Source organism: Anomaloglossus baeobatrachus, chromosome 10 (genome assembly GCF_048569485.1).
Source record: "Anomaloglossus baeobatrachus isolate aAnoBae1 chromosome 10, aAnoBae1.hap1, whole genome shotgun sequence".
Classification (NCBI taxonomy): Eukaryota; Metazoa; Chordata; class Amphibia; order Anura; family Aromobatidae; genus Anomaloglossus; species Anomaloglossus baeobatrachus.
In genome coordinates this window covers 112,295,858-112,305,919 of record NC_134362.1, presented here as the reverse complement: position 1 = coordinate 112,305,919, position 10,062 = coordinate 112,295,858, and the positions used below count along the sequence as shown (strand labels likewise).

Here is a 10,062-nt window from a genome sequence, read left to right as displayed (position 1 = left end):
GGTACGGCTTGGCAGCCCGCCTGATCTAATAGTATGGGCGTCACCTAATAGGCTGCGGGTTTGTGACTGTGCGTCTGCTAGTGTGAACAGTGCTCTATGCAAGCCACTAGTGTGCAGTTTTACCATCCAGCCATTACCTCCTCCATCTTTGGAAGTCAGTGTGAATGGCTCCCCCTGTACCTGTGATGCCTCCACCTAGTGGGAGTTTAGCTGTATCCTGCTGGAGTAGTAGTAGTTTTTTGGCCTGAGCAATATACAGCTGCAATTCCATCTTGCTATAAGCAGCATATGTTAGCATAAATCTTTTCACATTATATACTGTGCAAATACAAAACAGGTAAGCACTTTCACTTTAGCTTGATGGAACTGATGAAAAATATGCAGAGGCCCAATGTACACTCGTCAGTGTACCGCTCACTGGTATTTAACATCTTCCGTACTGAACAGAATTTCTTGTCACCCTAATTCTGGTAGGGTGCACAACAGGTGCAATTATTTACAAAGAAAAGTCTTCGCCACCCACAGTCCTGTGGCACAAATGTTCATCAAACCATGCTCAGATCAAATAAGAAATACGGGGAAACGCAAACAATTTTACTGGGGCTGGTTGGCTCCTGACCAGCTGGTCTACGAGAGTCCTCCCCATCAGTCTGGGTACACTTATCTTGTACACGCAGTACACGAGGTGTTGGGTGGGAAGCGGGGACTGGTTCTGGACACCTAGCTGAAGCGGGCCCTGCTTCAGTTTCAGCCTCCTCCTGCTGACAAAGTCCCACATCCAGGGCATACCAGCATCACTCTCCCCTGTGCCATGTATACACAACCCGTTCTCCCGAGTAAAGATCCTGGCCCAGATGGCCCCGCTGGAGGTGGGATTCAACATCACGCCGGAACACAAACAGTTCCTTGCTTAGCCCTGGCTTCGAAATGAACCCCCACCCCCGCTCGAGATCAAACCGGGTCACAATACCTCTGTGCAGCGGATCCCGCTCTGCTGGATGAGACTGGCAGGCCCCCTGCTTAGCTGTCAGGTTTTGGGTCTCCACCGCCCACCTTTGTTCCTGATGCAGCCGATCCTCCGCAGCCAGCTGGGCAACAGTGTCTCGGCAAACGGTGGTGGTCTCCCAGCTGAGTTGAGATGGTCCCTTTCCCACACCAGACCGGGCATGGGTTCTCTTGACGCTTTGGTGCTCGCCTCAGCTACTGGTGATTGGTAGGTCTTCGGCAGGCCTTCAGCCTCTTAGTAATGGTCACCGGATCCTCCGTGACCTGGGGAACGGTCACTGATTTTTCAGCAACCTGGGTGACGGTTACCGGTACTTTAGCGACCTGGGGGACGGTCGCCGGGTCTTCAGCAACTGGTTGGGTGGCTCCCAGGCCCTCGGTAATTTCGTTGCCGGGTCTTCATCGGGGGATGGCTGGTGGTGTGAGGGATTTTGGAGGGTGTCACCGGTTGCAGTGGTGACTGGAATCTTGGTCTCCTCCACCGCAGACCCTTCCTTTAACATTTCTCCATCCTGGATTGGCGACAGTTGTTCGTCGTAGGCCCACATGGCCCTCACCATCCCCATCATGGTCGCCCTCCAGTCACGGATGATGCCCAGCTGGGATCGCTGAAGCTCCTGAGTCACCCGGTTCACTTCTTCTTCCATTTCCCGAGCACTCCAGAATATTGGGCACACTGGTGTGTCCCCTTGACGGCCAAGGTCTGCCATTACTGACATCCTGCACCTCCGATTGACCTGGTATGTCTGCGCTCATGCTCCTCCAACTTTCGAATCCCTTACTCTCTTTCTTTTCCGGTCTCTGAAGCAGTCGGCTCCGCCCACATTCTCTGTTAGTTTCGTTTCTTCATCTGGAATATGGGTGGGGATGGGTTTAGGCTTTCACTCCACTTTTTCCCGCCAACCCACAAAAAGCGGGCACACCCTGGCCACCTGTTGTTTTCTAATGGCCGCTGAGGTGTAACTTTTTCAAATAAACAGTCCAGAACAGTCCATAAGGTGCCCAGTACCTGGTTTAATGGGCATGATATCCTGTTCGTGAGGCCAAATGTAGCGCCCCACGGGGCAGGTGGTTAACCTACTCATTGCCGAGCCTTTTCGGGTCGGGTCAGGCGATGTCACGGGTGGCCTTGCCTGGTTCCGTTGCCAGAGGCGTACAGTAAATGGTGGGGAAGCGGGGTGTTTAGGGAAAGTTTGTCGTGACGAAACTGTCACGTCTCCAGTGCCTGCTCCGGTGACGTCTGTCCTGGTCACCAGGTGCCGCTCTACTGTCATGTCTCCACCAGGGCCTGCTCCGGTAACGTCTGCCCCGGTCACCAGATGCTGCTCTGCTCACACTGCAGGCAGTGCCGGGGATGGGGGAGAAGTCAGTTCCAGTGGCTCTGGTGGGCGGAGTCGCCGCACATTCACCAAGCTTGGTCTGGCTGGAACTTACAGTACTGCTTATTGACTGTAGTGGTGTGTGCCTTCCAGCTAGTATCAGCTCCTACTTAAGCCTATGGGAAGGCACCACACCCTTTTTATATCCTTCAGTGTTCTTGGACCTTTGCGAGATATATCAAGCGAATATGTCTGGCTCACTGTGTGTTGATTAGGTGCCCAGAAGAAACAGGAATCAATCAAAATAGAAATAGTTCTGGCACACTGAAATGACTGATGACATGAAAAGATCTTTTGAATGCTGAATCAATTTATTAGTGCAAAGGATAAGGATAATTCATCCAACGTTTCAACCGTATCACTTCGGTCATTATCAAGGATAAAATTATCTAAGATCACAAGAATTTTTTTTTTGAAAATACAAAATCTGAAATTAGTACATGGTATGACATTGACAATACAATATTCTTACACAACATACATCATAGACTGGCTAATGTAGTGGATATACAGATCATCTTGTATTGCACATAATAAGCACGGAGACGTATGAGAAAAGCATTACATCATATGAATGACCTATCTAGCTGGAAGAATGCATAATGTTTATAAGGTAAGTACAGCAAGCATACACCCACCTATATGAACAATGAGAAGGTACACGTTCAATTGTATATGGTCATCACCATTTGGTATTATGAGATCAAAGAAATGCGATCCTATGTATAAAAAAGAATAGATGGTATGTGATGGATCACAAAACTAAAGTCATAAAGGAACAGCTCTTCTTTATATATTGCATCAGGGAAGTAAATATATAAGTACTAGAAGGTGGCCCGATTCTAACGCATCGGGTATTCTAGAATTTATTGTGTAGTTAATGTATGTTTTTTGTTATATATATCGATGTTGTTGTGTGTAGTTGCCAGTGTTTGTGTAGGGCGCTGTAAATGTTCTGGGTGTTGTCTGGGTGTGTGAGAGCGGTGTTGTATGTGTGTTGCGTTGTGTGTGTTGCGTTGTTTGTGGAGCGCTGTGTGTCTACAGCGTTCTGTGTGTGTGGTGCTGTGTGTGTTGCGCGGTTTGTGTGGGTGTGGAGTGCGTGTGTGTTTTGGGGAGGTATGTTTTGTGCAGTGTGTGTGTTGCGCGGTATGTGCGTATATTTGTGTATGCCGCGGTGTTTGTGTGTTGGGTGTTGTGTGTGTGCGGCGTTGTCTGTGTAGGGCGGTGTTTGTGGTTCCCAGTGTGTGTGTAGTGTGTTGTGTGCGTGTGGCGCTGTGTGTGTGTTTTGGGGGAAGGTGTGCACCCCCATCATGCTCCATCCCCCATACTGCGCACCCCCCATCGTGCTCCATCCCCCATGCTGTGCACCCCCCATGCTGCGCAACCCCCATCGTGCTCCATGCCCCATGCTGCGCACTCCCCATCGTGCTCCATCCCCCATGCTGCGCATCCCCATCGTGCTCCATCCCCCATGCTGCGCACCCCCCATCGTGCTCCATCCCCCATGCTGCGCACCCCCCATCGTGCTCCATCCCCCATGCTGCGCACCCCCCATCATGCTCCACCCCCCATCGTGCTCCATCCCCCATGCTGCGCACTCCCCATCGTGCTTCATCCCCCATGCTGCGCACTCCCATCGTGCTCCATTCCCCATGCTGCGCACCCCCCATCGTGCTTCATCCCCCATGCTGCGCACTCCCCATTGTTCTCCATCCCCCATGCTGCGCACTCCCCATCGTGCTCCATCCCCCATGCTGCACACTCCCCATCGTGCTCCACAGTCACACATCAGACAGTATACACGCACACATCTGATCCCATACACTCACACCCCACTTCTACCTGTGCCCTCCGGTGGGCGGTCCCAGCAGCTGTGCTGCACGCTGTGCTACTCTGCCGACACTCACAGATCCGATCGCATACACTCACACATCAGAACACACGCACACACCCGATCGCATACACGCACACACCCGATCGTATACACCCGATCGCATACATGCACACACACACTGACGATATCACACATATGCGCTCACACACTCACAACATCCGGAGATACCACATGCTTCCGGCCATGTGATCCTCCGGCAGGTCCTGGAAGGTCACTGCACGCACAGTATCGCCGCCGAGAAGTAAGCGATATCACTGGATGTTGTTGTGTGTGGATGCGATCTGATGTGTGTGTGAGGTGTGTGTGAGAGTGAGTGAGTGTGATCTGATGTGTGTGTGTCTGTTCTTGTGTGTGTGTGTGTGTTCCTCCGCTGCAGGACCTTGATGCGCTCACCTGCTCCCGGTCGGTGTCTGGTGAGTATGACTGCGGGGTCTTCTTTCTTCTCTCTTCTGGGGGTGCCCGCTGCCTATAATGAAGTGTCTTGCAGTGTCTTTAACTCTTTCACCGCTGCATGACACTTCATTATTGACCAAAGCGTATGCCGGCTCCCTGCACATGTGTACCGGGAGCCGGTGTACGCTGGAGCAAGGCTGAGCGGGCGAGGCGTCAGCGTATGCCGGCTCCCTGCACATGTGTTCCGGGAGCCGGTGTACGCTGGAGCGGGCGATGCGTGCGGAGGTCCGGGGCGAGCGGCTAATCCATGTGGGGGGCGGGGCCAGGCCGAGGCAAGCGGCCAATCCGTGGGGATGCGGAGCCAGGCCGAGCCCAGAGCGGCTAATCCATGCGGGGGGCGGGGCCAGGCCGAGGCGAGCGGCCAATCCGTTGGGGGCGGGGCCAGGCCAAGCCCAGCTGCCAATCCGACAGTTGTCACATGACACTTACGGTGACACTGTCACGTGACACAATTTTGGAGCCAGACAGAATAAGGCAATTATATATATAGATGTCTATACCTCATGTACTTGAAAATGGTAATGAGAAAGGTGGCTGAGGCCCTTATATCAGAGCTGGAAGAAACATATGGTTGTGGTTGTTTCTAAAATGGAGATCAATATAGATATTGACATTACTCAGGTGTGCAGAAGATCACATGAAAGGAAAATTAACAGGAAAATGACATATATAAAGAGAAAGCACACTACCTGGGAGACTGTGTAGTAAACAATGGTAGATTTGTTAAAAAAAAGGACGTAAAAGGGAATAGTCTGATTCCCTCACTGAATGGTTCTCAGTTGCCTCCAAGCAACATGAATGCTGAAAATAAATTGTACAGGAGAAGAGATTCATACAAAGGTGAGTAACACCAGTATAAGGTACATATGTCCTGGGATATAATGGATAGATTGTCCATATTACCTTTATGCGGCATTTAGAGAGAAGCCATTAGGTACTGTGGCCATGAATAGGGGAGCACATGCCCCTGCAGGACTCTATGAGAAACCTTGTGAAAAGTATATAGTTAAGGACAATATAAAGTATGGACAAGCCAAGCAAAAATGGCACTACTGAGGAACACATACCTGGAGAGTATTAATGGAAATTCTATGCAAACTGCCAAGCTGAGAGTGAAAGAAGGAAGAATCTGAGGAGAAGCATAAGGGGAATCAGTGGTGATCTATCAGTGCAGGAATAGAGAAGACCGTCATAATACACAAACCTTGTGGCGCTGGTATCTGGTATAGGCCCCTGGGTAGCGTGCGACATACTGAGGTGCAGTGACCTTTTATGGTGTAAGCAGGGTAGCGTCCACAGTCCCACTTCCTGGACGGTGGAACGCAGTGTGATACCCGTGGAGCGCACGCCGCGCATGCGCAGTGCCGTCACCAGCACCGCGCATGCGCAGGGGGTGGAACACAAGGCAGGGAGGAGAAGGTGCAGTGATAGGATGTCGCATCTCTAGGGGGCGTGTGTATCGACATAGTGGGTGAAGGATAACAGTGAACTGGCCTGTGGATTGCGCGCCGCTCGCGCGCCGTGCCTGGCTATTTGCACAACGCACGAGCTGGGCACAGAGCACAAGCCAGAGTGTATGGCTGATAACAGTGTGAAGGGAGTACTTGATGTTTCAAAATGCATACATAGTGCCAGGTGACGTTCTTACACAGGTGAAGGTGACGTATAAATGGCAGATGACTGATGCTGGTGCCAATTGGTGAGGGATCAAGTAGAAGGAGGAGCCTAAAAATAAAGAGAAAAGGTTGGAGGCAAGGTTTCTATATGATAAAAGACCATATCTATACTAGTCCTTATACTGGGGTTTTACAATCTAACGCATAGAGGATAAAAAGAGATACCATTAAATACACTAGAATATAACAGGACACCATTGGGTTCACTGGAATTTGGAGAAAGAGGAGTCACTTAAACAAAAAAAAACATCAATGTAAGCAGTATAATCAGAAAGAGACCATGATGTGGAACAAGTCATAATTATATACACATTTCGTGTTCCCTATTGAGACCTTTAGGTTCCAATGTGTTAAGGGTAAAGATCCAGTAAGATTCCCTCTCCTTAAGGACACGTATACGATTACCGCCCCTTCTAGAGGGAGGAATGTGTTCAAGCACCTGGTACTTGAGTTGGGCGATGGTGTGACCATGTGTGATAAAGTGGTATGGAATGGGTAAAAGAATTTGTTTACACCTTCTCGTAGATTTATGCTTACTGATACGGTCTCGGATATGTTGAGTGGTTTCTCCAACATATCCGAGACCGCAAGGGCATTTAATCAGGTAGACCACGAGGGAAGATTCACACGTGAAGAACCCTCGTATGGGAAAAATACGGCCCGACAGGGGATGAGTGAAAGTGTCCCCTTTAGTGAGATTGTTGCACTGTACACAGTGGTGACAGAGAAAATTTCCTTTTCTGGGAGTACCAAGGAAAGTTTGTCTCTGTATGATCCTGTTGGAACCAATGTCAGCCCTGACAAAATTATCCCGGAGATTACGGGGTCTCTTGTTGCAGAACAAGGGAGGTGAGTTAAATTCCCTAACATCCGGATAGGTTTTACTCAAGAGTGGCCAATGTTTGCATATAATACTCTTAATCAGGGGAGAAAACGGGTGATATGTGTTAACGCATATGATACATGGAACCATTTCGTTAGTAATGGGTTTATGGGAAGATCTCCTGTCTGCAATCTTGGCTGGGTATCCCCTTTCAAGGAACTTTTCACTCATCTCTAAGGATCATTTGTCCCGTTGTATAGGATTCGACACTATACGTTCGACCCGTTTCTGTTGGGAGATAGGGAGTCCCTGTTTAGTATGACGGGGATGGCAACTTGTGTAGTGCATCCCCGTCATACTAAACAGGGACTCCCTATCTCCCAACATAAACGGGTCGAACGTATAGTGTTGGATCCTATACAACGGGACAAATGATCCTTAGAGATGAGTGAAAAGTTTCTCGAAAGGGGATACCCAGCCAAGATTGCAGACAGGAGATCTTCCCATAAACCCATTACTAACGAAATGGTTCCATGTATCATATGCGTTAACACATATCACCCGTTTTCTCCCCTGATTAAGAGTATTATATGCAAACATTGGCCACTCTTGAGTAAAGCCTATCCGGATGTTAGGGAATTTAACTCACCTCCCTTGTTCTGCAACAAGAGACCCCGTAATCTCCGGGATAATTTCGTCAGGGCTGACATTGGTTCCAACAGGATCATACAGAGACAAACTTTCCTTGGTACTCCCAGAAAAGGACATTTTCCCTGTCATCACTGTGTACAGTGCAACAATCTCACTAAAGGGGACACTTTCACTCATCCCTTGTCGGGCCGTATTTTTCCCATACGAGGGTTCTTCACGTGTGAATCTTCCTTCGTGGTCTACCTGATTAAATGCCCTTACGGTCTCGGATATGTTGGAGAAACCACCCAATATATCCGAGACCGCATCAGTAAGCATAAATCTACGAGAAGGTGTAAACAAATTCTTTTACCCATTCCATACCACTTTATCACACATGGTCACACCATCGCCCAACTCAAGTACCAGGTGCTTGAACACGTTTCTCCCTCTAGAAGGGGCGGTAATCGTATACGTGTCCTTAAGGAGAGGGAATCTTACTGGATCTTTACCCTTAACACATTGGAACCTAAAGGTCCCAATAGGGAACACGATATGTGTATATAATTATGACTTGTTCCACATCATGGTCTCTTTCTGATTATACTGCTTACATTGATGTTTTTTTTGGTTTAAGTGACTCCTCTTTCTCCAAATTCCAGTGAACCCAATGGTGTCCTGTTATATTCTAGTGTATTTAATGGTATCTCTTTTATCCTCTATGCGTTAGATTGTAAAACCCCAGTATAAGGACTAGTATAGATATGGTCTTTTATCATATAGAAACCTTGCCTCTAACCTTTTCTATTTTAAGGCTCCTCCTTCTACTTGATCCCTCACCAGTTGGCACCAGCATCAGTCATCTGCCATTTATACGTCACCTTCACCTGTGTAAGAACGTCACCTGGCACTATGTATGCATTTTGAAACATCAAGTACTCCCTACACACTGTTATCAGCCATACACTCTGGCTTGTGCTCTGTGCCCGGCTCGTGCGTTGTGCAAATTGCCAGGCACGGCGCGCGAGGGGCGCGCAATCCACAGGCCAGTTCACTGTTATCCTTCACCCACTATGTCGATACACACGCCCCCTAGAGATGCGACATCCTATCACTGCACCTTCTCCTCCCCGCCTTGTGTTCCACCCCCTGCGCATGCGCGGTGCTGGTGACGGCACTGCGCATGCGCGGCATGCGCTCCACGGGCATCACACTGCGTTCCACCGTCCAGGAAGTGGGACTGTGGACGCTACCCTGCTTACACCATAAAAGGTCACTGCACCTCAGTATGTCGCACGCTACCCAGGGGCCTATACCAGATACCAGCGCCACAAGGTTTGTGTATTATGACGGTCTTCTCTATTCCTGCACTGATAGATCACCACTGATTCCCCTTATGCTTCTCCTCAGATTCTTCCTTCTTTCACTCTCAGCTTGGCAGTTTGCATAGAATTTCCATTAATACTCTCCAGGTATGTGTTCCTCAGTAGTGCCATTTTTGCTTGGCTTGTCCATACTTTATATTGTCCTTAACTATATACTTTTCACAAGGTTTCTCATAGAGTCCTGCAGGGGCATGTGCTCCCCTATTCATGGCCACAGTACCTAATGGCTTCTCTCTAAATGCCGCATAAAGGTAATATGGACAATCTATCCATTATATCCCAGGACATATGTACCTTATACTGGTGTTACTCACCTTTGTATGAATCTCTTCTCCTGTACAATTTATTTTCAGCATTCATGTTGCTTGGAGGCAACTGAGAACCATTCAGTGAGGGAATCAGACTATTCCCTTTTACGTCCTTTTTTGTAACAAATCTACCATTGTTTACTACACAGTCTCCCAGGTAGTGTGCTTTCTCTTTATATATGTCATTTTCCTGTTAATTTTCCTTTCATGTGATCTTCTACACACCTGAGTAATGTCAATATCTATATTGATCTCCATTTTAGAAACAACCACAACCATATGTTTCTTCCAGCTCTGATATAAGGGCCTCAGACACCTTTCTCATTACCATTTTCAAGTGCATGAGGTATAGACATACTTATATATTTACTTCCCTGACGCAATATATAAAGAAGAGCTGTTCCTTTATGACTTTAGTTTTGTGATCCATCACATACCATCTATTCTTTTTTATACATAGGATCGCATTTCTTTGATCTCATAATACCAAATGGTGATGACCATATACA

General features: G+C 48.4%; 1 long non-coding RNA gene across 1 annotated transcript; it reads left to right on the top strand.

Moving 5' to 3' along the window:
• Positions 1 to 9,106: 9,106 nt before the first annotated feature.
• On the top strand, positions 9,107 to 9,579 carry LOC142254436 (uncharacterized). Its single transcript, XR_012727227.1, has 3 exons — positions 9,107 to 9,195; positions 9,271 to 9,332; positions 9,412 to 9,579. It is a non-coding gene; the product is annotated as an uncharacterized LOC142254436 (long non-coding RNA).
• Positions 9,580 to 10,062: the final 483 nt, after the last annotated feature.